Source organism: Macrobrachium nipponense, chromosome 27, assembly GCF_015104395.2.
Source record: "Macrobrachium nipponense isolate FS-2020 chromosome 27, ASM1510439v2, whole genome shotgun sequence".
In the NCBI taxonomy this organism is placed as follows: Eukaryota; Metazoa; Arthropoda; class Malacostraca; order Decapoda; family Palaemonidae; genus Macrobrachium; species Macrobrachium nipponense.
In genome coordinates, this window is record NC_087216.1 from 40,958,960 (window position 1) to 40,983,579 (window position 24,620).

The window sequence follows — 24,620 nt, forward strand, 5'->3', positions numbered from 1 at the left end:
GCAAAGTTCATTACAACATTGCTCTTAATGTTATTGGCATGGAATGAATAAAAATATATGTAACTTTCTGAGTTGGTTGTTTTGTGATACACAGAGAATTTAAATTTATTATTACTGTGATCACTAATGATTAGTATGTCCAAAAATAGTAGCTTGTTATCTACTTCCCTTTCTATTGTGAATTTTATGGAGGGGAGAATACTGTTGGCTATTTCTAATAATCTGTTTAAGTTCTGATCGTTTCTTCAAATGACAACGAATATGTCGTCTACATACCTAACCCAGAGCAATGGTTTTATTGTATTATCACACCTGTTTAAGATTTCCTTTTCAACAAACTCCATACATAGATTTGCAAGTATGGGGGACAAGGGGGAACCCATACCTACACCTTCCTTTTGGGCAAATCCTTGATTATTGAATTGGAACACTATTGAGGTTATGCATAATTTAATAAGTGCAAAGAATTGGTCTACTGGAATAGCAAACTAATGTTGCCAAGATCATGTTCTTCTTGTAGATTAGTTAGTACATAGTGTAAGGGGACATTTGTAAACAAAGCCTTAACAACAAGGCTGGCCATATTGCCCTCAACACATCCCAACTCCCTAACACACTGGATGAACTGATGTGAATGTTGAAGGTGTGCATTTGAAGATCTTCCTGGTAAATTGCTGAGTACTTGAGTGAACCAAACAGCTAGGCTGTTCTGTGGAGATCCACATGTAGCAACAATTGGTCTCAGAGGACATCCTGATTTATGTATTTTGGGTACTCCGTAAAAGTAAGGCACATTTGGTGATTTGAGGGATATCTCAGTAAGGATTACGTAGTTCTTTATGTGAGGTAACGGGGAGGGTGTTGGCAATTTTCCTAAGTTTCCTATTGAACTCCTGTTCCATCTCTGTAGCAGTGGGAGGCGATTCTAGAGGAGTGTATGTGTGGCTATCGTTAAGAAGGGCGTAGGCTTTTTGCATGTACTATACGCTTGTATCCATTACTACTATGGATCCTCCCTCATCTGCTCTCATAATCCTTATGTTCTTACTGTTCTTTAGGGCAGTCAAAGCTAACTGGTGTCTTTTGGGTAAAATGTTTATGATTTCATTGTTTATACTGTCGTTTAATGCTGCTCCTTTCAAAAATTTCAAAAAATCAAACTGTTTGAAAATGGAAAGGCTTGTCTAGCCTGACGGATGGTAAATGATTTACTTTGTTAGTGGAAAAATCCCATTTTGATCGATCTATGATTATGAATAATTTATCATTTAAGCTCCTTGTATGTTCCCTCAACCTAGACATTGCCAGCTCATCTGTAGTCTGGGTTCTTGGAGATGTTCACTTAGGTTTCTTGATGAAGAACGAAGATCCCGGTGGAAGGGCCTCCAAATCCCAACAAGGGGCCTCCTGTATTTTATCTTGTTAGTAAGGTGGTTTCGACAAATGTTGGGAACTCTTCTCCTGAAAACAATTCCTACAATCCCATTCCTAGAGATTTGGGCAAGACGTGTTATTCCATGCATCTACGTAAGAAGTGCAATTGAGCCTTCCTCCTCAGCCATCCTGTCCATTGTAGAACAACATTCCTGTATGCCAAAGGTCTTCTTTGTTGTAAAATATAATGTCCATGTTGTAGCGTTTCATGGAATTTAATAGTGGACACAATTTTTCATGTCAAAAATGATGACTATGTTGCAGGTCCACAATAATATAGCATGTGCATATACAGGCGGTCCCCGGCTTACGACGGTTCCGGCTTACGACGTTCCGAGGTTACGACGCTTTTTCTTAAATATTCAATGGAAATTCCGTCCTGGGTTACGACGCTTGTTACGAGGTTACGACGCTGACGCTTCCGACGCTCCGAGTTAACGACGCTTTTAAAACGCATGCTATGATAAAAATCCTTTATAGTTTAGCACAGTACATAATAAAAATGATATTGTTATTTTTACAATAAAGTTTTGTACATACTTACCTGGCAGACATATACTTAGCTTACGTCTCTGACGTCACGACAGAATTCAAAACTCGCGGCTAAACGCGACAGGTAGGTCAGGTGATCTACCTTACCCGCCGCTGGGAAGCGGGTGTAAGAACCAACATACCTTTCTTGCCAGATTTTTTCTCTCTTATACCTGTCTCCTGAGGGGAGGCTGGGCGGGCCATCAATCGTATATGTCTGCCAGGTAAGTATGTACAAAACTTTATTGTAAAATAACAATATCATTTTTGTACAGTGAACTTTCCGGTCGTCAGACATATACTTAGCTGATTGACACCCTTGGTGGAGGGTACAAGACAGAAAATAACAAAGAAAAGGTAAACAACACCTGTTGTAGGATAAAAATAACCTTGGTTCTACCTGTTTAGGCTGAAGACTTCATAGATACTGTCTAGTTAGTCTGCATAGCCATAAGAGCTACAGCGAGGGCGTGACCTACAGCTGAAAAAGACTCTTTGGGTCTACTAACGGGACTTGATATCCGCTTACCTTAGTAGAATCCAAGTCGGATCATGTCAATGGGGGCGTTCGCCCTCTTCTATGACAGAACCTGTCCACTACCAACGCAGGGGGGGGGAGCTTCAAACCAAATCCGATCACCTAACCAAACTAAAGTTATTAGTATTACGAAACGAAAAAAGATGCCTACCTGCATCATTTTTCATACAACCATATGAACTCAATTAACACAAAAAACAAGGGAAAAAAACTACTAAGGATATGTTCCAGCTCCCTGCCCCAGCACCGAATCCGCCGATACGTACGGGCCTAACGCGAAGCACTCGTCATACGTAATACTGACGTCTTTTAGGTAGTGGTTGGCGAATACTGAATTACATCTCCAGAATGTAGTTTTCATCAGATTCTGAAGAGACATATTCTTCTTAAAGGCCAAGGAAGTGGGCAATTTGCTCTCACTTCATGAGCCTTGACTTTTAGGAGCTTGAAAATGTTCTTCAGTACAAGATCTATGTGCTTCTTTCACAACACTTCTAATGAAGAAAGACAGCGCATTTTTCGACAATGGTCTGCTGGGGTCCTTTACAGAGCACCATAGTCTGTCCTCAATGCCCTTAAGGGTTTTCTTCTTCTGGAAAGGTAGTATTTTAAACTCCTAACAGGGACAGAGGAGTTCTTTTCATGGTTCTTCCCCTACTAGGGCAGAGTAAACCACGAACTTCAGGTTCTTCCCCTACTAGGGCAGATAAACCACGAACCTCAAAGTTCCTTGGCCACGGATTTGAGGGGTTCTCATTTTTGCTAAAAACGAAGGAAGGAAGGAACAAACCACGGAATCTCCTTTGAAACCTACCCTTCCTTCTAGGGCATGAATTTCACTAACCCTTTTAGCTGATGCTAAAGCCATGAGAAAGAGAGCTTTCCTCGTGAGATCTTTGAAGGAGGCTAAATGTGATGGTTCAAACCTAGCGGACCTCAGGAAACGAAAGAACCACATCAGATTCCAACTTGGAACTTCGTTCGAAGTTTTCTTGGAAGATTCAAAAGATCTTAATAGATCATGGAAGATCTTTGTTATTCGTTATTGAAAGATCTAAATTCCTATGTCTGAACACCGCAGCCAGCATGCTTCGGTATCCTTTGATAGTAGATACTGCCAAACCGCATTTTTCTCTGAGGAAAACTAGGAAATCTGCTATCTGAGTCACAGAGGTACTGGAAGAAGAGGAAAACTTCTGGTTCCTGCACCAACGGCGAAAGACGTCCCACTTCGACTGTTGGTAGACTTTAAGGGTCGAAGGTCTTCTAGCTGAGGCGATAGCCTTAGCAGCTTTTGTGAAAACCCCTTCGCTCTGACAAGACTTTTGACAGTCGAAAGCCAGTCAGATTGAGAGTGGGGAGGTTTCTGTGATACCTGTCGAAGTGGGGTTGTTTGAGCAAATCTTGTCTTTGTGGAAGTGCTCTGGAAAGTCCACCAACCATTCCAGTACCTCTGTGAACCAATCTTGGGCGGGCCAGAACGGAGCTACTAGCGTCATTCTTGTCCTCTCCAGGGATAGCAAATTTCTTGGGAGGGGTTTGTCCCAGTACTTTTGAAGGGGGGAAAGGGCGTAGACGTCTAGCCCTGTCCAATCTAGGAGAAACGCATCCACTGATACTGCTCCTGGGTCTGAGATCGGGGAGCAGTAAAGTTCGATTCTTGCGTTCTTTGCTGTTGCAAAGAGATCGATGTGAGGTCTGCCCCATCTTCTCCACAGGTCTTGGCATACCTCTGAGAGGGTCCACTCGGAAGGCAGGAGTTGATTCTTCCTGTCAGGGAGATCGGCCCTGACGTTCCTTTCTCCCTGTACGAATCTGGTGAGAAGACTGATCTTCCTTGTTTGAGACCACAGCAGAAGATCCCTTGCTGTTTCGTACAGGGAGAAGGAGTGCGTCCCCCCCTGTTTTTTGATGTACGCCAAGGCTGTTGTGTTGTACCGAATTGACCTGCACTACTGCATTTCGGACGTGGGGTTCGAAGGCTTTCAATGCCATCCAGACTGCCATCAACTCTTTCTTGTTGATGTGCCAGGACACCTGATCCCCCTTCCAGGAGCCTGACACTTCTCTTGTCCCGAGCGTCGCTCCCCAACCTGCCTCCGATGCGTCGGAAAACAACACATGGCTGGGGTTCGGCATGTAAAGAGACATTCCTTCCACAAATCGAAGTGGGTTGTTCCGCCACCGAAGGTCTCTTGATTTCCCTTGAGATCTTGAAGGAGAACTCCAGATCTAGGGAGAGACGCCTCCAGTTCTGGTATAGGAAGAACTGTAGAGGCCTGAGATGCAACCTTCCTAGAGAAACGAATTGCTCCACGCAGGAGAGTGTCCCCAGCAGACTCATCCACTCCCTCGCTGTGCATGCATCTTTCTCAGGAAGGTCGCTATTTTCTCGTAGCAACGAGTTATCCTCTCTGGCGACGGAAAAGCCCGAAAAGCCAGAGAAGCTATCCGAATCCCCAGATATATCCTCTCTTGACTGGGGATTAATTGAGACTTCTGGAAGTTCACCAGAAGTCCCAGAGAACTTGCCAATGTAAGGGTCTTTTGAAGGTCCTCCAGACATCTTTCTTGAGACTCTGCTCTGATTAGCCAGTCGTCGAGATAAAGCGACACCTCCACTCCCTCCAATGTAGCCACGTGCGCCACGTTTTCATTAACCCCGTGAAACTTGGGGTGCAGTTGATAGGCCGAAGCACAAGGCCTTGAATTGGAAGATGTTTTCCTCCCATCATGAATCGTAGATACTTCCGTGAAGAAGGATGGATCGGCACATGAAAGTAAGCGTCCTGAAGGTCTAGAGACACCATCCAGTCCCCTGGACGAAGAGCCGCTAACCACTGAGGCAGTTGTCTCCATGGCGAACTTCCTCTTTTCCACAAAGACGTTCAGGGCGCTTACATCCAACACCGGTCTCCATCCTCCTGAGTTCTTCGGAACTAGGAATAGTCTGTTGTAAAAGCCCGCAGAGCGGGGATCTTTCACTAGTTCTATAGCCTCCTTCTCTAGCATGAGATCTACTGCTAGAGAAAGGGCTTGTTGATTCATGATGGGGTCCGGTGTACTTGGCTACCAACTCCCTCGGAGTTGTCGTCAATGGTGGTCTTGACGAGAAAGGGAATGAGGTATCCTTTGCTGACAATCGATAGGGAACCCAATTGTCTGCCCCTTTGTGGGCCCAGACGTTGGCAAATTTCAGTAGTCTGGCACCCACTGATGTCTGGAGTCCTTGATCGGCTATTTCTTCCCTCTGACTGACTTAGAGAAGGTTTTACCTCTCTAAAAGGTCTAGTCCCTCTGGTTGCAGAACTCTGAGCGGGTTCCTCCTCGAAAGGGCTCCTGTCTCAGAGGAGTCTCTTTCTTGGCCTCGGGTTGGAAGACAGAGCGAGGTTTCTGGCCGCCTGGGCTAAACATGTCCATCGAGTAGCCTTAGCTGAAAGGGCGGGCACTCGAGACATCTTGAATAATTTTCTTGGGGAACAGAAGCAGGAGAGAGTTGAGCATACATAAGCGAGGCCCTTGCGCATGTGACACTGCCTTCGTGAGAAACGAACAGTAGACGACCGTTTGCTTAATCACTCCAGCTCCAAACAGTGAGGAGAACTTCACTCGATCCGTCTCTCACTGCTTTATCCATGCAAGTGAGGACACAGTTAAGATCTCGGAGACAGAGCATCTGGGGTTCTGGGTCTTATTAGCCAGAACACCTAAAGACCAATCCAGGAAGTGAAAACTTCCAGGACTCGGAACATTCCCTTCAGTAGGTGGTCAAGTTCGTTCATTCCCCACGTAGTCTTGGCGGACAAGAGGCGGAACGACGAGCAGAATCACCAATGAGAGAAGTCCGAGTCCGCAGACGAAGGGAGAGCGAGGCCTAAAGGTTCTCCCGATTCGTACCAGAATCCCAATTCTGCCAGTCAGTTTTAGACGGAGGGAAAGAAAAAAAACCGTCCTTCCCTTTCGCTTCCATTAGAAAGGAGCCATTCCCCAAAACCTCCTCTCAGCGCCTTCTTCATGGAAAAACAGTAGGTTTCATCCTTACACAAGACGAAACCTTCGACGTCTTCGAAGTGGAGGAATAACGAAAGAGGAGAAGGGGGAGCCACAGGAGAAAGGATATCTCCAAACTCTTGCAGGAGTAACTAAACTGTCAGACCTCTTATAGGAGGAAACAGAGGAGTCTTTTGTCCTCTTCTTCTGAGGGGTCCTGTTCTTCTTGAGCTGAAGAGCCCTCATGATCCTTAGAGGCGCGACTATTCTTAAAAGAGTCTCTAGAGGAAGTAAGACGTATACGTCTTGGAGACAATGCTTCAGGAAAGTGTCTACTTGCAACATCCTTCTTGTCTGGAGGAGAGCGTTCCCAGATTCTTGGAGCCTAACAGGGAGTAAGGCGGCAGTCATGCGCAGAGCGCCTGTTAGAAGAAGAACTTCTATCAGGCTCTTGGCGCCTATCCAAAGGAGAGCGGCTACCAGGCGAACAGCGTCTGCCATACGAGAAGCGCCTACCAGGCTCTTGGCGCCTGAAACCGAGGCGAGAGGATCTCTGGCGACGAGCTGCCTACTAGGTGAGCGACCTACAAGGGAAGAAGCGCCTGCTAGGCTCTCTGCGCCTGACTCGAGGCGAGTGAAAGTCGGGAGAAGAAGGTGCCTGCCAGGCGAAACGCGCCTACAAGCTCTTGACGCCTGTCAGCGAAAGGGCGCCTGTCCGATTTAAGGGCGCTTGTTGTCAACCGGAGATGGAGGCGAGACGAGGAGTGGCTACGAGGCGAGTAGCGCCTACTAGCTCTTGGCGCCTGTCAAGGGAGCGATCCTGTCTCGAGAAGAGCGTCTGTAGGGTGAAGATCTCCTACGCGCAGTTGCTCCTTGTCCGAAGGAGAAACCTGTCTGTCAGGCGAATGTTGCTTAGACGCAGATGTGATCTTTGTCCGAAGCAGAAAGCCTCCTGCGATGATCTGAACGCAACAGGTGAGCGCGCCGCTTCCGTGCTCGAATAGCGAGAGTCAGGAGAGGGGGAGCTGGACTTCTTTACAGGAAGCGAGACGTCCTTCCTACGACGAGAAAGGACACGCAAAGAGAGCCGCCAGAGCCGAAATCTGCGCCTGAAGGTTAGGCCAACACCCTTGCAGGAGAATTCACAAAAACTCGTGAACAGGTGACGAGGCTCGATTCTCCGCTCGGGGAACGATACTCCTGAGATCTCTTACGCTTCTTCGCTTCCACCTCAGCTCTTCCGAAAAAACTTCAGGGCTGGAAGGAATGGGCGGGCAGGGAGGCGTTCCAGGCTCTCTTCGAAGGGCGCGAGGCTTCCGAAGAGCTCCATCCTCGTTTAGGAGAAGGCGAAGGCGAAGACGAGAAGCATTTGGCGCAAAACTTCCTCTCTTGGAGCGATCCAAGGTAGCCTGGAACGATCAACAGGAGCTACCGAGGGGACGCCTGACGTTGGGGATGCTCCCTAACCTTCCTGCGGCTTTCGACTTTCCTCCTCCACTGGGACTGGGGAGTCTGGAAGAGGTCTAGGCCTGGAAGCATTAGGGAGCCGATCAGACGCACCCTCCACTGCACTGGGTTCACTGCAAACTCACTATTGGAATCACTCTACCTTCTAATTGTTTGATTTTCCTCTCCATACTGCGAATGGTGGCTTTCATGGAGGCCACTTCCGAAGGCGCATCTTCGGCTTCGGTGCAGGGAGCAGGAGCTGAAACTGACAAAGGAGCTACTTCTAAAAATAGGATTATCTACATCCAACTCGCTAATACGAGATCTACTACTGCTCCTGGAAGAAGCTTTCCTAACTTATCCTTTTCAAGCTTCCTCAAGTAGGAAGACAAAGATTTCCATTCATCCTCATTCAGCTTTTCACATTCATTACAAGGGTTATTAAAGGTGCATTCATTCCCTCTACACTTCAAACATACCGTGTGAGGGTCTACCGCAGCTTTCGGTAGCCTCACCTTACATCAGTCATACAACAAACTCTAAACATAGCAGTTTTCTTAGTATCAACATCAGACATCATGAAGTCCAAGAAAAATCCAAAGAAAAGTCCAATAACTGTCCACAAATCGCGAATGCCAGGCCAACAGATCGGGTACTTCACCAAAAGTCCTGTAGAAACAATCCAGGGTGTGAAAACGAGAAAAGAATCCAACTGTCAAGAGGTACCGACAACAGGTGTGGTCGCCACCGACGACAGAAAAAATCTGGCAAGAAAGGTATGTTGGTTCTTACACCCGCTTCCCAGCGGCGGGTAAGGTAGATCACCTGACCTACCTGTCGCGTTAGCCGCGAGTTTTGAATTCTGTCGTGACGTCAGAGACGTAAGCGGAAGTATAGTCGACAGGAAAGTTCATGTACAAAAATATGTTTTTGGTTACATTACAACAAAAATTTTGAGGTTATGATGATTTTTGACACTTTTTTTTCGTATTTTTAATTTTTTTAGTGACGCCGCATATGCGGAACTAGTTTGCTGGCGAATGAATACACTAGCTTGGGATGCGCAGTTTAAAACAGTCCAAAAGCGCAAATATAATGAAAAATCATTGCTTGTTTCCAGTACATAATTAAAAAAAAACTAAGTTTCTGGTAAGATTACAACACAAATTCCAAGGTTACGACGTTTTGTTATGCTTTTTAACGATACCTCATATGCAGAACTAGTTTTGAGCGGAGGTGCATAAATTAATTAACGCTATTAAACTGTATGGTAAATTGACCGAACAACGACCTCGGACGGTCGAGGACGGCCCAAGCGTAACAATACGAAAGGACGCCACTTCTTCAATCGCGTGCCTGCCTGCAATTCCACTAGGTTGTGTGCTGAGACGTTGCTGAAATTCCTTGCCATTTTCGCAAATTTCTTACCATGGCTCCCTAAACGCCAAAGTGACTTCCTCCTCCCTGATGATAGTTCATCCAAAGAAGCAGGAAGGGTCATCACGATGGAGGTCAAATATGACGTCGATAAAGCGGTTCGGAGAATGGGTGAAATCTAACCACCGAAATAGGCCGTTCTTTAGGCTTGAGCAGGGACCACGGTGGTAACCATTGTGAAGGATAAGGAACGTATTCTGAAGCATGTTAAGGATGCTGCACCGATGAAGTCAACGGTGATAAACGAGAAGCAACGTAGCCAGAGCATTGTTGAAATGGAGAAATAAATTGCTCATGATCTGGCTGGAGGACCAGAACCAGCGACGTGTTCCGGTGAGCTTAAGTGTGATCCAGGAGAAGGCTAGAGCGCTGCATGAGGCAGTAGTGAAAAGTTTGGTGAAGGCAGTGCTGGTGGTGAATTTTCCGCGAGTAGAGGTTGGTTTAACCGTTTTAAGGCTCGTGCAAATTTGCATAATGTGAAGCTGCAAGGTGAAGCTGCTAGTGCTGATAGCGAAGCAGCAGAAAGTTTTCCAGGTGGTTTGGCTGAGATAATTAAGGATGGTGGTTACACGGCTGACCAAGTCTTAATGTGGATGAGACTGGATTATTTTGGAAAAGAATGCCAAATCGAACGTACCTTTCCAAGGAGGAGAAGTCAGCACCTGGCCATAAATGCTGGAAAGGAGCGGATGACTTTGCTGTTTGGGGGCAATGCAAGTGGTGGATTTGAAACTGAAGCCCTTGCTGGGTATTTGGCCGAGAATCCCAGGCTTTCAAGGGCATTTTCAAGAGTCAACTCCCTGTGATTTGGAAATCTAACAAGAAAGGGCGTGGGTTACCTTAATGGTTTCGAAGATTGGGTTTCAATGTCTATTTCGTGCCAGCAGTGGAGCGGTATTTGACTTCGAAGGGTCTGCCTTTTAAGGCCCTCTTAGTCCTGGACAATGCCCCTGGTCACCCTTCAAATTTGAGCGACATGCATCCTAATGTGAAGGTGGTGTACCTCCCACCCAATACCACATCGCTGATACAGCCAATGGACCAGGGAGTAATAGCTAATTTCAAGGCTTACTACCTTAGAAGGACCATACGTTTTCTTGCTTTGAGGGCCATAGAAGCTAACAAGGAGTTGACACTGAAGCAATTCTGGAAGGGCTACAAACATTGCGATGCAGTGAAGAACATTGCAAGTGCTTGGGACGAGGTGAAGACGACACTTTTAAATGGGGCCTGGAGAAACTGTGTCCACAGTTTGTGCACAGTTTTGAAGGCTTTGACCAGGCAGAAGACGTCGAGACTGTGACGAGGAAGATCGTAGGGCTAAGCAAGAGGCTGAAACTAGATCTTGAACCTGATGATGTAACAGAGCTGCTGGCTTCCATGGAGAGGAATTGTCTGCAGAGGACTTACTAGAACTTGAACAACAAATGATTGAGAAGAGGAGGCGGCACCAGAGCCAAAACCCAGGTCATAACTGTGAAAGGCTTGTCAGTAGGGTTTACTCATTCTGGAGAGAGCCTGGTCTTCTTTTGAGGCAGAAGACCCTAACGTTTCTAGGTTGACAAAATCAAGAGAGGAATCATGGATTTGGTGACTTTCTACAAGGAGACCCTGAAGGAGAAGCAGACGAAGAGAAGTGTGCAGTCCAGGCTTGACACTTTCTTTCACAAGTCTCCAGTACCCCACCACCTCCCACTCCTAGTCCTGGGTAAGGAATTCTGAAACTGTTTTACTAATGTATGTGTTTACATAGTGTACATCTTAAAATGTGTTAATTTTTTAATGTAACAACTAAATGTAAAGAGTAAATTGTAACTTCATTAATTTTCATCATTTTGGTAATTTTATTGCAGAAGTGGTGACAGTTTCCAGATCCCCCTGTACAATTACCTGTGACAGTTTCCAGATCTCCCTGTACTAACTGTGACAGTTCCAGTATCCCCTGTACTACCTGTGACAGTTCCATGAATCCCCCTGTACCTGGACCCTCTGTATCAGCCCGCCCACCTGTACAATCAGGTTAAGCAATTTCATTTTTTCTCATTTTCATGTTGGAAATTGTTTACACCCTACATACATACGTACACTAACTTACATAGTGGTACAATGTGTTTGATGTTGCATAACCTGTTATTATTTTTTTTTTTTCATTTCAGACCCCTTTTTGATAGTGACAGTGACCCAGATGACCCTGAGCCTTTCCATGGTTTTGATGCCTCGCCCTATACATCAGGTAAGGAATCCTTAACAAATTGTATAAAATGTTTTATAAATTGCTAATAGAAATTTTATTAAAAGTGTACATATGCTACAATTACATCCACCTTATAATATATTTATGTACCCTATCATTCTTTCCAGATGTAGATGTTCCCTCATCAGTTGATACGAGTATCACCTCTCCAGAGCCCAAATCAGTTGATACGAGTAGTATCACCTCTCCCATTCCTTCAGGTAAAAGAATTCTTCATTTTTTATATTGAACATACGTATTACACACTACATATGTCAAACAGTAATAAACATGTGCAGTAGTTACAGTAGTAGTAACTATCATTTTATATATTTTTTATCATTCCAGACTCCCAAGCACCTGCCCATCCCACTCCATAGCCCAGCCACCCACTCTCATGTACCATATGGCCATCCCAGTAAGCAAGCCAACCACTAGAATTTGGTAAGGACATTTTTTTTTTATTGAATGTTTTAATATACATTATGTAATAACCATGTTATGTATGTAACATACATACTATAAATCATATGTATTACATTATTTCATTCCAGACTTGGCATGCACCTTGACTTACATAAAAACCAGACCTATACATAGCCTACATGTCTTCATTTTGCTGAAGGTAAGGAATTTCTCAGTTGTGTTTAATGTTTGCATACGTACAATAAAATTTTTGTACACCTAAGTGGTTACATACTGTCCTTTAATATTAATTCTTCATTCCAGACTGCCCATCATCCTAGCCTGTTATCTGTGATAAAGCACACTGAAGTTAGGTTTGGAATGCATCCTTATCATGAATTGACTCTACACCTCCACCTCCATCTCCCACAAACCTAGGTACAGCTTTGAGGACTCACTAAAAGTTGGTCAAGTTATGTAAGGAATTTCTAAATTAAGGTTTATGACTACATGTTATATGTGATATTAAACCCCACTGTTTAGGTGCATATTACTGTAATGTAACTTACATGCATAGAGTATTACTGACAAAAAATTATTTTTGTACATTCCAGAACCCCTGATGAGTAGGCTATGGGGCCACATAAGACTTTGTCCATCCAGGGTTACATTGAAAGACAACTTTAAAACTAAAAGTAAGGAATTAATTAACATACATTAACTCTTTTAGTACTCTTGATATATCTACAGTAATTAACATATTGCATTCACAAACTTTCCTGTAGTGTATACGTTTTGTACACTAATTTGTTACTTTTGTTTCCTTGCCAGAAACCAACAATTTTTCACACAACTCCAGGTTGTTACTACAAGTGTCATCAAGGGATAACTACAAGTAGAAGCACCATTTTGGATGGAAAAAACCCTTCAGGAAAGTTTAAAGTATCACATGTAACATGTAGTGTAACAAAGTATGAACAGTAAGGTTTTTACATACAGTAGTACATATTACATAAGTACATAACTTTTTTTTTACAGGAATTTCCAACCAAGTTTGATTATGTACATATGTACATGTTATAAACCACTGTACGTATGGTTACTGTATGTAACTTACTAAACATACATAACATGACTTAACTTTGATACTTTTTTGGTACATTCCAGAAAACCAGGACCCCTCCATGATGCAGGGCTATGGGGCCACATAAAACTTTGTCCTGGGTTACTACATAACATAGCACGACAACTGTAAACTATGTACTACTGTACTAAATGGTAAGGAATTATACATAGTAGTAAACATACATAAGTAAGTTTATATGTACATACTAAAAAAAAAGTGACCAAGATCTCTCACATGGGATAAGTGATCAAGGTCCCTCATGGAATACTGTACACTCCCTGCTGAACAGGGGGTGTAAGACCATCATTTACAATATGCAATATTAAACCACTGTATGGTGCATATTACTGTATGTAACTTACTATGCATAGAGTACTTACTGACAAAATTATCTTTTGTACATTCCAGACCCCCTGAATGATGTAGGCTATGGGGCCACATAAGACTTTGTGCATCCAGGGTTACGTTGAACGACAAATTTAAACTAAAAGTAAGGAATTAATAACATACATTAACAAGTTTTATACAGTTATATATGTGATATTAAACCACTGTATGGTGCATATTACTGTATGTAACTTACTATGCATAGAGTACTTACTGACATACTAATTATTTTTTGTGTACATTCCAGAACCCCCTGAATGATGTAGGCTATGGGGCCACATAAGACTTTGTGCATCCAGGGTTACGTGAACGACAAATTTTAAACTAAAAGTAAGGAATTAATTCACATCATTAACTTTTTTACTCTGATATAACTCAAAGTAAGGAATTATAAACTAAAAAGTAAGGAATAATTAACATACATTAAATCTTTTACTCTTGATATCTATAATTTACATATTGCATTCAGGACTTTGTGTAGTATTTTGTACTAATTGTGTTATACTTTTACCTTCCAGAGCTACCAGACTGGGATTTTAGTGTACTCCAGGATCTAACCAATACTACTACGAAGTGTACAGTGCATAATATAGTGTTTAGTGTATAATCTAACCTAAGGATTAAGTGTAGTACATTGTGCTTTATAGTGTCACAAGAGTTTAATAAAGAATATACCTTCAAGAACCATCCTTTGCCATTGAAAATAACCACACTACACATCATGCAATATACTTGCATGTCACACAGGTAAGGTCTCTAACTTTCTTCGTTTAAGGCATATTTCCAAGTGTCGTTCGGCTTACGACGATTTTCGGCTTACGAACGGCCTCAAGAACGGAACCCCGGTCGTAACCGGGGACTGCCTGTCTTGGTCTTTAATGGATATCAAAAGCTTTCGAACCTTGTACTAGGTTCATCTTCAGTCAAGTGAACATTATGACATTGAAAATTCGTCTCAGTAAACTTCTGAACAGGACAATTCCACAACAACGAACACAAGTGAAGGAAGAGCTCAACAGCCCAACTAGAGAATGCCATTGTTCATGTTTGAATTCCAGTTTGCTATTCTGCTGGAATGTCTTGTGGGCTGTGATGATGCTGCATGGAATTGTCCGCTCAGTAGTTACTTAGACAAATTTTTAATGTTACAATGTTCACTTGATTGAAGATGAACCTAGTACAAGGTCCAAAAGCTTTTAATATCCATTAAAGACCATATATGCACATGCTATATTATTGTGGACCTGCAACCATTGTCATCATTTTCGACACGGAAAATTGTGCCCACTATTAAATTCCATGAGACGCTACAACATGGACATTATATTTTACAACATAGAAGGACTTTTGCCATACAGGAATGTTGTTCTACGATGGACAGGATGACAGGAGGAAGGCTCAATTGCACTTCTTATGTAGATGCACGGAAGAACGCGTCTTGCCCAAATCTCTAGGAATGGCATCACAGGAATCATTATCAGGAGAAGAGTTTCCAACATTTGCCAAACACTTACTACAAGATAAAATACAGGAGATCTTGTGGCAGTCAGAGGCCCCTCCCTGCTGAAGAGAGAGGCAGAGCCCAGCAAAGGTCCATTCTGTAAGGCATATACCAACTCGGGACCGAGAGACCTGGTTACTCGAGAGAGAACAGCGTCTCCTCTCTTAAGAACCAGGTTCATCCACAGGTTGGCTGTCTGGTGGGTCAGGTAGGTAATAGCCCTATCACCACGGACTGGCACAGTCTCTCGAAGGCCAAGTCTTCTCCTGGAACGATAGTTCTGGAAGAAGCAGCAACCTTAGACACTGTGAAAGACTGCAGGTCTGGCCAGGAGACTGCCTGAAGAGCTGCCATGGCGGTAGTTTCCACGCTCTCACCAATCAGGTTCTGTAGCAACAGACCCAGACCAAGACGAACCAAGTCCGGGTCACTGTTTGGTCAACAAAGGCCTCTCCAAGATGCATAGAAATGTCTTTGGCAAGTAGAAGAGGGGAAAGCAGCTTGTCCAAACAGTTGGACTTAAGTGAATTTTCTTGTTCAGAGACAAGATTGTTCACTTGAGTAAGCACACCATCGCCCAAAACTGACCCGTCGAAACCTTGGGTTCCTTCTTAGGTCACCAGGAGGATTCGATACAAGAGGGGCAGTCACCTGAAGAGGAGGCCATGGTTGCTTCCCCAAAATCATTGTGCTGACAAATCAGCGCTACGACATCAGCAAAAGTCTTCTGTATCTCAGGGTGTCCATGTCTCAGGGCTTTGAGAGACTGTTCCTCCTGATCTACTCTCCCATGAGGGAGAACCTCACCAGACCCTCCTGGATACTTCCTCGACAACGTGGGCGTATGTCTGGTAGGGTCCTAAAACCCCAACAGGAACACAGGCTCCTGATGCTGAATCCTGCAGAGAGTACTCTGCAGGATTCCTTCTATTTGTCTCGCCCCTCCTGGTGTAGCCTGAGGAAGTAGAGGAAATAGGAGAGGAGGATCAGATGCTCTCATTTCTCCTCACACCAGCTCTATCAGAAGAAATGAGCTGCACCCTGTCACCAACCCACAGTGATGACAGCGGCGTGGATCTAAGGGAGTGTGACTGGATAGGGGAGACGCTCTCCCGAGAAGAATGCAGAGGTTCTTGGCGAGCTATAGCAGCGGCACTAGTAGCACCGTTGCGGCTACTAGACTGGCAAGAACATGCATTGTCCTCATGATGCATCCCAGTCCTCTTCAAGGTCAAAACCTTATGTAAAGAGGACTATGCAGGGGACCTCCTTCTAGCCTCTCCAGATGTCTTGTCCCGGAGGGCAGCAACATTGACCCTGGCACCTGGCGAAAAGCCATGTTTGGCTTTTGCAGGAAGGTCCAAGCCATGGCTTGGTCCCTTCTCTCACCCCGCAACACTGTCATGATGGGGAGAGGACTCCCCATCATTAGCTGTGGATGTACGACCCCCCCTTGAGGGGCTGTAAATTTGAAGAATCTTGCAAGCGAGTCTCCAACATGGATCTTGTTCTACAAGCAGCGCCCTTGGAACCAGGGACAAGAAAGCGAACCTTAGTTCAAATTCCTGAGGCTCCCGCGATGCTAGACCCTAGGGACATAGTCACGGTTCCCAATCCTGAAGGAGCAGGTGAGCCAGCAAGAGCTCCATCTGCTTCCTTCCCAGGCAGCCACTTAGAAGTCTCATGGCGAGACTTCTTAGGGGGAGGAAAAGCTACTTTCCTCTTCTTAAGCCGGGAAGCCTTTGAAGAGAGAGGTGAGGAGGTGGCAGACAACGATGATGAAGACGAAGACAACGACACCTTCCAAGACCTCTTCTTCGTCAGCTTCAGCGGGAAGACGTCAGGGCCCCCTAAGGGACAGCAGACGACTTAGCAGGTCCAGGAATCGGAAAGGGGCAGGTACAGGAGCAGGTGTAGGTACAGCAGCGTGAAACAGCAGGCAGGGTCACCTCTGCACCAAGAGGGGGTGACAGAGGAGGAGCAGAAACCACAGGCACGGCAGAGGTTGCTACCCCAAACCCAGGTAGGAGTGGCACTGCAGACACAGGGGCTGGAAGACAGCGAGCTGGTAGATGTGTTCTTAGTCCCCATCACCACAGTACGGGACACATTGGTCAGATGGTGTGACAGACCAGATGGAGCAGCATATACAGCAGTCCCTGGTTATCTGTGGGGTGCTGGTAGCAAAACCCGTCATTAACTGAAACTCAGTGATTATGCGCTGGTATCCGGTTAATGGAAACCCGTTAGGTATGATATGGCGCCATAAATAAAGTGCCATTAACTGGAAACTCTGCACATATGGCTCCATAAATCGCGATTTCATGGTGCTAGACTAGTGCCATAAAATCGGATCACGTTAACTGGAATCAGCCAATAAACCAGGGACTGCCCGTAATAGCCAGGATGGGTCACCCACAAGTGGTGGTGACCACAAAGTGGTGCAGCAATGCTGCAACTGGTAACTCTTCAGGTGTGCCAGCAAAGCTTGTACAGAAGGCAGCCCCACCAGGCCCAGTGAAGCCCATGCCTGATCCAGACCTGACACCTCACCTGCTTTAGGAAAAGTCAGGTTAGTAAGGGGATCCCTCCTCCCTCCAAAGGCATACCTTTGGAGCAAGAAGAGTCCCCCAGAGGATTGTTGCCCTGGTCCACTGCCTCAGCTTCTGGGAGAGGAAGCAGAAGCAGAGGCTTCCACCAAACGAGAAGCAACAAGCAGGGGACGTTTGCCAGGAGAGACGGCAGGAAGATGAGGGGATAGTTACCATGGGAGTGGAGGGGGCCGTGTTACCCTGAGCCATGGATTTGGGAGTCTTCCTATGATACCTTCTCCTCCCAGCAAACTTCCCCCTCTGTGCCATGGACCAATCACAACACTCCGCACAGCAACCTCATAGATTACACTCACGCCCTCGGCAAGATGAACAGAGGGCATTAGGATCAACATCAAGAGAACGTGTATTTTACCACACTTCTTACACTGCACCCCAGCACTGCTACTGGAGGCAGGATACTTGAGTGATTGTGATTCTTGGGTTTGTATAGATAGTATAATTTCACAAAACACACAAAATACAACACATATATTCCAGAACAAAAAACAAGAAAAAATTCTCACAGGATTGAAAAGAAATCAGCTGAAACAGTCAAGGAAGAAAGCGGTGATGAACATGTCTATCAGCATTGACAGCCAAAAGCAAATTGGAATGTTTACGTTCTGTCAGCAGAGACTCCCAACGACCGGACCAGCAGTCGACTACTGAACCATCTTGTTTTAAGATAGCAGCTATGTCCATGCTCTACCTTAAGTAATTCTCATTGTAAAGGACCGAGGGTTTGTATATTGTGTAGGAGCAACCCACTTTTCTATAATCTTAAAAAAAAAAAACCAGAAAGGGTAGGGTTTAACAAACTGCCATACCTGCATACATCAGAAGCAGCACACACTGAGTGAGCTTATCAACCACTTCATACTGATGAACAAAATTTCTGATGTACATATCTGATCCTGCTTAATATCTTACTATTGAAAGCCAAGTTTCTTGAAGTCAATATCTGAAAAATTTGTAAAAAAACAAATGAATACTCTTCGCTTGAATTTGTGACTATACAATGAATGAAAAATTTTAAAAGTAATAATTTGTATACTTTTCTAACTATACAAACCTGAAGTTTTTAATACATGAACATACTTCAGCACAGCTTGAAACCAGCTGTTTAACTTTAAATAAAGTGGTTAAGTACAGTGGTACCTCAGGATAACGACCATTAATCCGTTCCAGAGGTGGCTTTCGTAACCTGAGGCTTTTTTGTATCTTGAAAACACATTTTACATGTAAATTGCCTAATTCTTTCTAAGCCCTACAAAAACACCCCAGTAAATTTTATAATAAAGCTAAATTGACCAATAAACAATGAAATACAACAATTTGGAACCATTCAATACCTACCTAAACATAACCTTTATTGTAGTACGTACCTGTAAATAAAGTGTATTAGTGTAACATGGTACAAGAAATACTTTACGTACATGTACGTTACATATGTAGTAAAATGTGGAAACCTAACCTTACCTTTCGAGTGAGGCAATCTCCGAAAGTAGCGACAGAGGAGGAGGACAAATGGCAGAAAACAAGAACACTTAACTTTATGAAATACATTAAAAAATGGCAGAAAACATTAACACTAAACTTTACAAAACACATTACAAATGGCAGAAACATTAACATTGATTATTCTCCATCTTTGTTCTCCATAAAAAGCAATCCTCTTTTCTTCCGTGAACTTCAGCAACATTCTTGGGACCAATGGCTAATAACATAAGTAATTAAGTTCACACACAACACAGTAAAGTAACTCACAGTACAACAAAAGTGAAATCACTAACACGAATTTACGTTAACAAACGAAATACGTACGTATATGGAAGGAACGAATTCCAGTGTTTACGATAACGCTGCCGCCAAAAATCGGCCAAGGAACGCCTTTACATAGAGGCATGATGCTGACCAATAGGAGAGCAGGATCTTGGATCTTATGGCGGTGACTAGCATCAGGAACCAATGGGAGAGCGGGAGGATGGTGGCGAGTCTACTCACTTGGCAGCGCGCGAGTTTTAAAATTGTTATCGGTGGTTCGGGCGAATCTCGGGACTTTACAGCAACAACCTTTCGTAACCTGAACTATTTTTGTATGAAGAGCCAAAAAAATCTTCGTATTTGCTTTCGTAACTTGAATTTTTCGTAAGCTGGGACTTTCGTATGGTGAGGTACCACTGTATGTAGTTAGCTACCAACTACGGGTAGAAGTCCCGCCCACCCAGTCATTAAGCATTCACTTTGCCTTTTGACTCAGGGAGCATAAATGAGAGGTGGCTTGAGGTGGGCATTTAACTGTAAAGACCTCAGGTTCGTTTGTATAATTAGGAAAAATAAACATTACCTGTAAAATTTGTCATTTGTTCCTACAAAATACAGGCAGTCCCCAGTTATCAGTAGCTTTGTATACAAACCATTAGTCTTTTTACATGATGAAGACTTTCTTCTTGGTGGGAGGATTCTGAGTAAGCTTCTGAACTGACTGGTAGTTTGCCTCACCTGGCCCTCCTTCCTGGTCATGTAAGAGCAACGGAAGACTATACCTATGATGTGTTGAACAAAAGTATGACCAAGTGCATGTTCAACTGTCAGATTTCTGGACCTTTCAAATTAATGTATGTGTGTGTGTGTGTGTGTGTGTGTGTGTGTGTAGAGAAAATGTACTGGATGGACCCAGTACATTGGAGAAAATAAAGCTAGAGATAACCAACAGGTTATTTTATTGTCAGCCCCTCTCTCCCCTTGCTAGAGAGAGGGGAGGACTTACACATACATCTAATTAAAATTATAGACAGGGTACTTAGTTATGTAGGCTCGCCGGCATGACCTGCCTGACCAACTTGTGATGGATAGCTACTCATCTCTCTCTGGAGAGAACAAGATAAAAGAGAAAAGGGAGGGGGCCAGTCCCCCCAACTCACATTCACTCTTTGCCACTTAACACCTTAGGCAATATGCAACCTGTCCACTAAGGAGGCTGGGTGAGCTACACATCTTGTTGACCAGCCACCACATGACACAAGGGAAAAAAAAATGTGTCCGAGGGCCTGTGGTCAATGTCCTGAGGGCTAGAAAGAGTGAGACTGGACAGCCTAGAACCACTTTCTGTCTTAATACCTTTAGAATGACAAGTTATTCCAGAATGCAAGAGACAGACTAATTTCCCTCTCCCCATGAGGTTCTCTTAACAAACTCCTGGCTACATGTTGGGCATAGAGTTGGTTCATTAATAGCCTCATGAAGCTAGAAAGATATCGCGTTCTGGAACACTTCTTTCGTAGCCGAGCCAGTACGTACAGGCAGTCGCCGGTTAACAGTGGAGGGTCCATTCTTGGCGGGGTGCTGATAAGCAAACCCGCCATTAACTGAAATTCGACGATTTATGGCACTTATGGCGCTGAGATTCCGTTAATGGCACCTCTGGTCGGTATGTTATTGGCCTATGGTCTATTGGCAGCAACCTTACTGCACCATAACTCTATTATCAAAAGCATCTTACCTAAAAGCGCCATTATTTTCAAAATCTTTAAAAAAGCGCCATCGCCAGATTGCCATTAACCAAGTCTGCTGATAACCGGGGACTGCCTTACTAGTGAAGTGTTGTCGACACTCAGGCCTGAGGTGTCGAGTCCTCTGAAGATACATAGTGCCAAAGCACTCATACTGGATATACAAGTAGTATCTTGTTACGATCACTACCAACCAGTTCCTAGATGAAGGCAGAACCTTCCTGTCTGGGGAAAAGATTTCTTGGGGCTGATACTGGTGACATGGAGGTCTGGTGGAGCTCCTTGCACTTCTGGTGACACAGAAGTCCATGGAGAACTGTGTACCTCTGGTGACCTGTGTGTCCGCAAACTCGTGCGCTTGTAATTCCCGTGGTACAGGGCTCTGTGACCCTGTGCAACAGCTGCTACCAATACACGGGGGTCCGAGGAGCCCCATGCATCGGTGGAAGGTTCTTCACTGGTCTGGGAAGGTGGAGACTTGTGCCTCTATTGATCCCACTGCACAGAGTTCCGAAGAGCCCCGTACAACATGCCCATGTCCGTAGACATGGGAAAGCAACTGAGAGATCCCTTTGCCTTTTCCGAGGCCTCAAGGCTGTTCCACGGGTGTTTGGGAAATGTTTCCATCCATGACCATTGAAGTAGAACGGTGGAACATCCCACTGATAGTGTCTGTTGAGCTGATCTATTGCTGGGAGGTTCCAAAGATTGGAAAACGTTACGTAATGTCTGGAGTAAGGCTAAGCCCCTGTCACTTGACATAGGTGACAGTTTATTTGCCATTATGTTCCAGTTCCCCAGAATGTACCAGGCATACAGCTCTACCAAATGTGCAACCGCTGACTTGTAAGCCTGCACATATGTGTAGAGTTAAAGGGAAACCAGTCCACCATCTCAGTTTGTTGACAAAAGTTACTCTTGTGGTGATGGGGGTACTGACATTTAGAACCACAGAGTAGCTTGTCAAGATCCTGAATCTCTTGAAGAGTTAAGGAATCAGTCTTGAGTTCCAGGATATTGATGTGGAAGTATTTGCCATTCCACTTCAACTCACCTGAAAGCAGCAACTCTTACAGGTGTGTGCTTCACCCCTCAGTCAATGCACCTAAGAACGGGAGCATGACGGAAGGATGAGCGTGAAGAGACCCTCCAATTAGGCTGCTATTGGCTAGCCACCAGGCTAATTCACAATTCAATTCCTCCTCCCTGGAAGGAATGGAAAGGAATAGGGAGTTCCTTATTGAAAACTAAAACTCATCCTTCACTGAAAGGAATGAGGGTGAAGCCACTCATGAGGACCCAGCTTCCCCACGGGCGGCAGGTGAATGACAACGATTTGTCACTACTGAGCTGGTTATTCCTGTAAAGACAGGAACAACTGTACAGGCAGTCTCCAGGTATAGGCAGCCTCAGTTATTGGCAATCAGGTTTTATGGGGCTTGTCTAGTGTCAAAAATTGCCAATAATCAGCGATTTTCTGTACCAAAATGCACCGATTTCCAGTTATCAGGGCCAATAACAGAGGTGCAACTTTATCTGCTTATCGGCACCATGAAGCACCGTAAATCGCCAATTTTTGGTTATCAGCAATTTTTGCTTATCAAAAAGCCGTTGGAACAGAAGCCCCGCCGATAACTGGGGACTGCCTGTACTTTTCTCTAAACCTGTTGATATGAGGCTAAGACCATAACACCACCATATCCGGACACTACGTGTTCTGCTCAACTGTGAGATCAGGTTTCTCAAACTTGAATGAGACTGCTTAGTCCTGGCAAATTAGAGAAGTGGACAACAAATTGAGAGGGGTGGCAGGAACTCGAAGATTTCTGCCCCATGTTGCTTTACGGCTTGTCTTCAATAGCAGATGGCTACTACACTCCATTCTGGTAGAGCAGAAGAAGACTGGCTATACATTCGTGGGCCCTTAAGAGCCTGGGGCTTTCTCGGAACCAGAGAGGAAGAAACAGTCTGGCCCGAAGACAGAGCTGTAAAATTGTGCAAGACCTGGAGGTCTTGGCCTCTGGCAGTGAATATGGAGATCAATCACTGATCATACCTCTGTCACTTGAGGCATCACCTACCTTTAGTCAGAGGGAAGTGAAACCCAGTTTTTATTAGTTTGTTCCTGAGAACCAATGCTATCTCATAACCAATGAATCTGGTAACAGGAGTCAAGACAGTGTCTTCCCTCTTAGCACCAAATTTGCAGACAGCTTAACTATCTGGTGGGCTAGGCAGAGGAAGTTTCTACCTCCAAACAACATATTTCTGCTTGTATTTTGCATTCCAAATGTCATATATGACAGGAAATACCACAATACAGGGGGTCCTCGAGTTACGACGTTGATCCGTTCTTACGATGCATCGTAACACGAATTTCAGCGTAAGTCGGAACATTGAAAAATACCACATGATTTAATGTAAATACCATATCAATAAAACAACGAGAGAACAATTCCATTACCTTTATTAGTTTGATTGGCTTGCACACTGGAGAGGAAGCTGCGGTGCTGGAGAGGACTGGGGAGGTTAGTGAAGAGAAAAAGAACCTCCAGAAGTGCTGGAGATGAAGCAGGGCGTGAGGCAGGATGATTCTTGAGGTGAGGCAGAATATAGTTGGAGATCGAGGCGGTGATTAGGGGGTAGGCAGAATACTGTGGAGATGTTGGGGCAGGTGAGTCTTTAGGTGAGGGCAGAACCTACAGAAGGTGCTGGAGATACTGGGGCAGGTGAGTCTGGGTTAGCAGAACATTCAGAAGGTGCTGGATTAGCAGAGGCAGCTGAGGTAGAGGGTACAGGATCTTTCTGCAGGCCTCTCTACCTTCTTAAAATACTGCTCCAGGTTAGTCTGAACAGAGAGCGACCTCTTTTCATCCAAGATCTCCTTGTAACACTGCATCAAATCCATGACGCCTCTGGAAAACCCTAGTGAACCTGTCCAAGTTGGGATCCTGAGCCTCAAAAGTTGACAACGCTTGCTGCAACTCTGCAAAACCTCTTATCAAGTCCTGCCTTGTGAAAGCCTTAGGCTCTGGGGGGTGGGTGCTTCTTCTTCTTCCTCTATTATCTGCTTCTCCAGTTGTATCAGGTCCTCAGCAGATAACTCCTCTGCCATGAGACTCCAGCAGCTCTGTAACATCATCAACCTCCATCTCCAAATTGATTTCCTTACTCAGGGCAACAACGTTCTTGACAACTAGCTGAACTGTGTCCTCAAACCCATGGAAATCATCACAAATTGAGGACAAATTTTCTTCCAGACACCATTCATGTTTGTTTGCTTAACCTCCTCCCAGGAATTAGCAATGTTCTTTACAGCATCAAGGATGTTGTAGGATTTCCAAAAGTCCTTCAGAGTCAAGTCCTTCTTGGTTTCAGTTGCCTGTAAAGCCATAGCAATTGTCCTTCGTAGGTAGTAGGCCTTGAACGAAGCAATCACTCCTTGGTCCATAGGCTGTAAAAGGGCCGTGGTATTAGGTGGAA

The 24,620-nt window shown here is 44.6% G+C and overlaps 1 protein-coding gene and 1 long non-coding RNA gene across 2 annotated transcripts in view; both read left to right on the plus strand.

The window, feature by feature from the left end:
* Positions 1 to 24,620, plus strand: part of LOC135200683 (uncharacterized) — a 204,667-nt gene that overhangs the window by 33,557 nt on the left and 146,490 nt on the right. The gene's annotated exons all lie outside the window — the stretch shown is intronic.
* LOC135200588 (uncharacterized) lies at positions 11,543 to 12,056 on the plus strand. Its single transcript, XR_010311330.1, has 3 exons — positions 11,543 to 11,612; positions 11,741 to 11,833; positions 11,961 to 12,056. It is a non-coding gene; the product is annotated as an uncharacterized LOC135200588 (long non-coding RNA).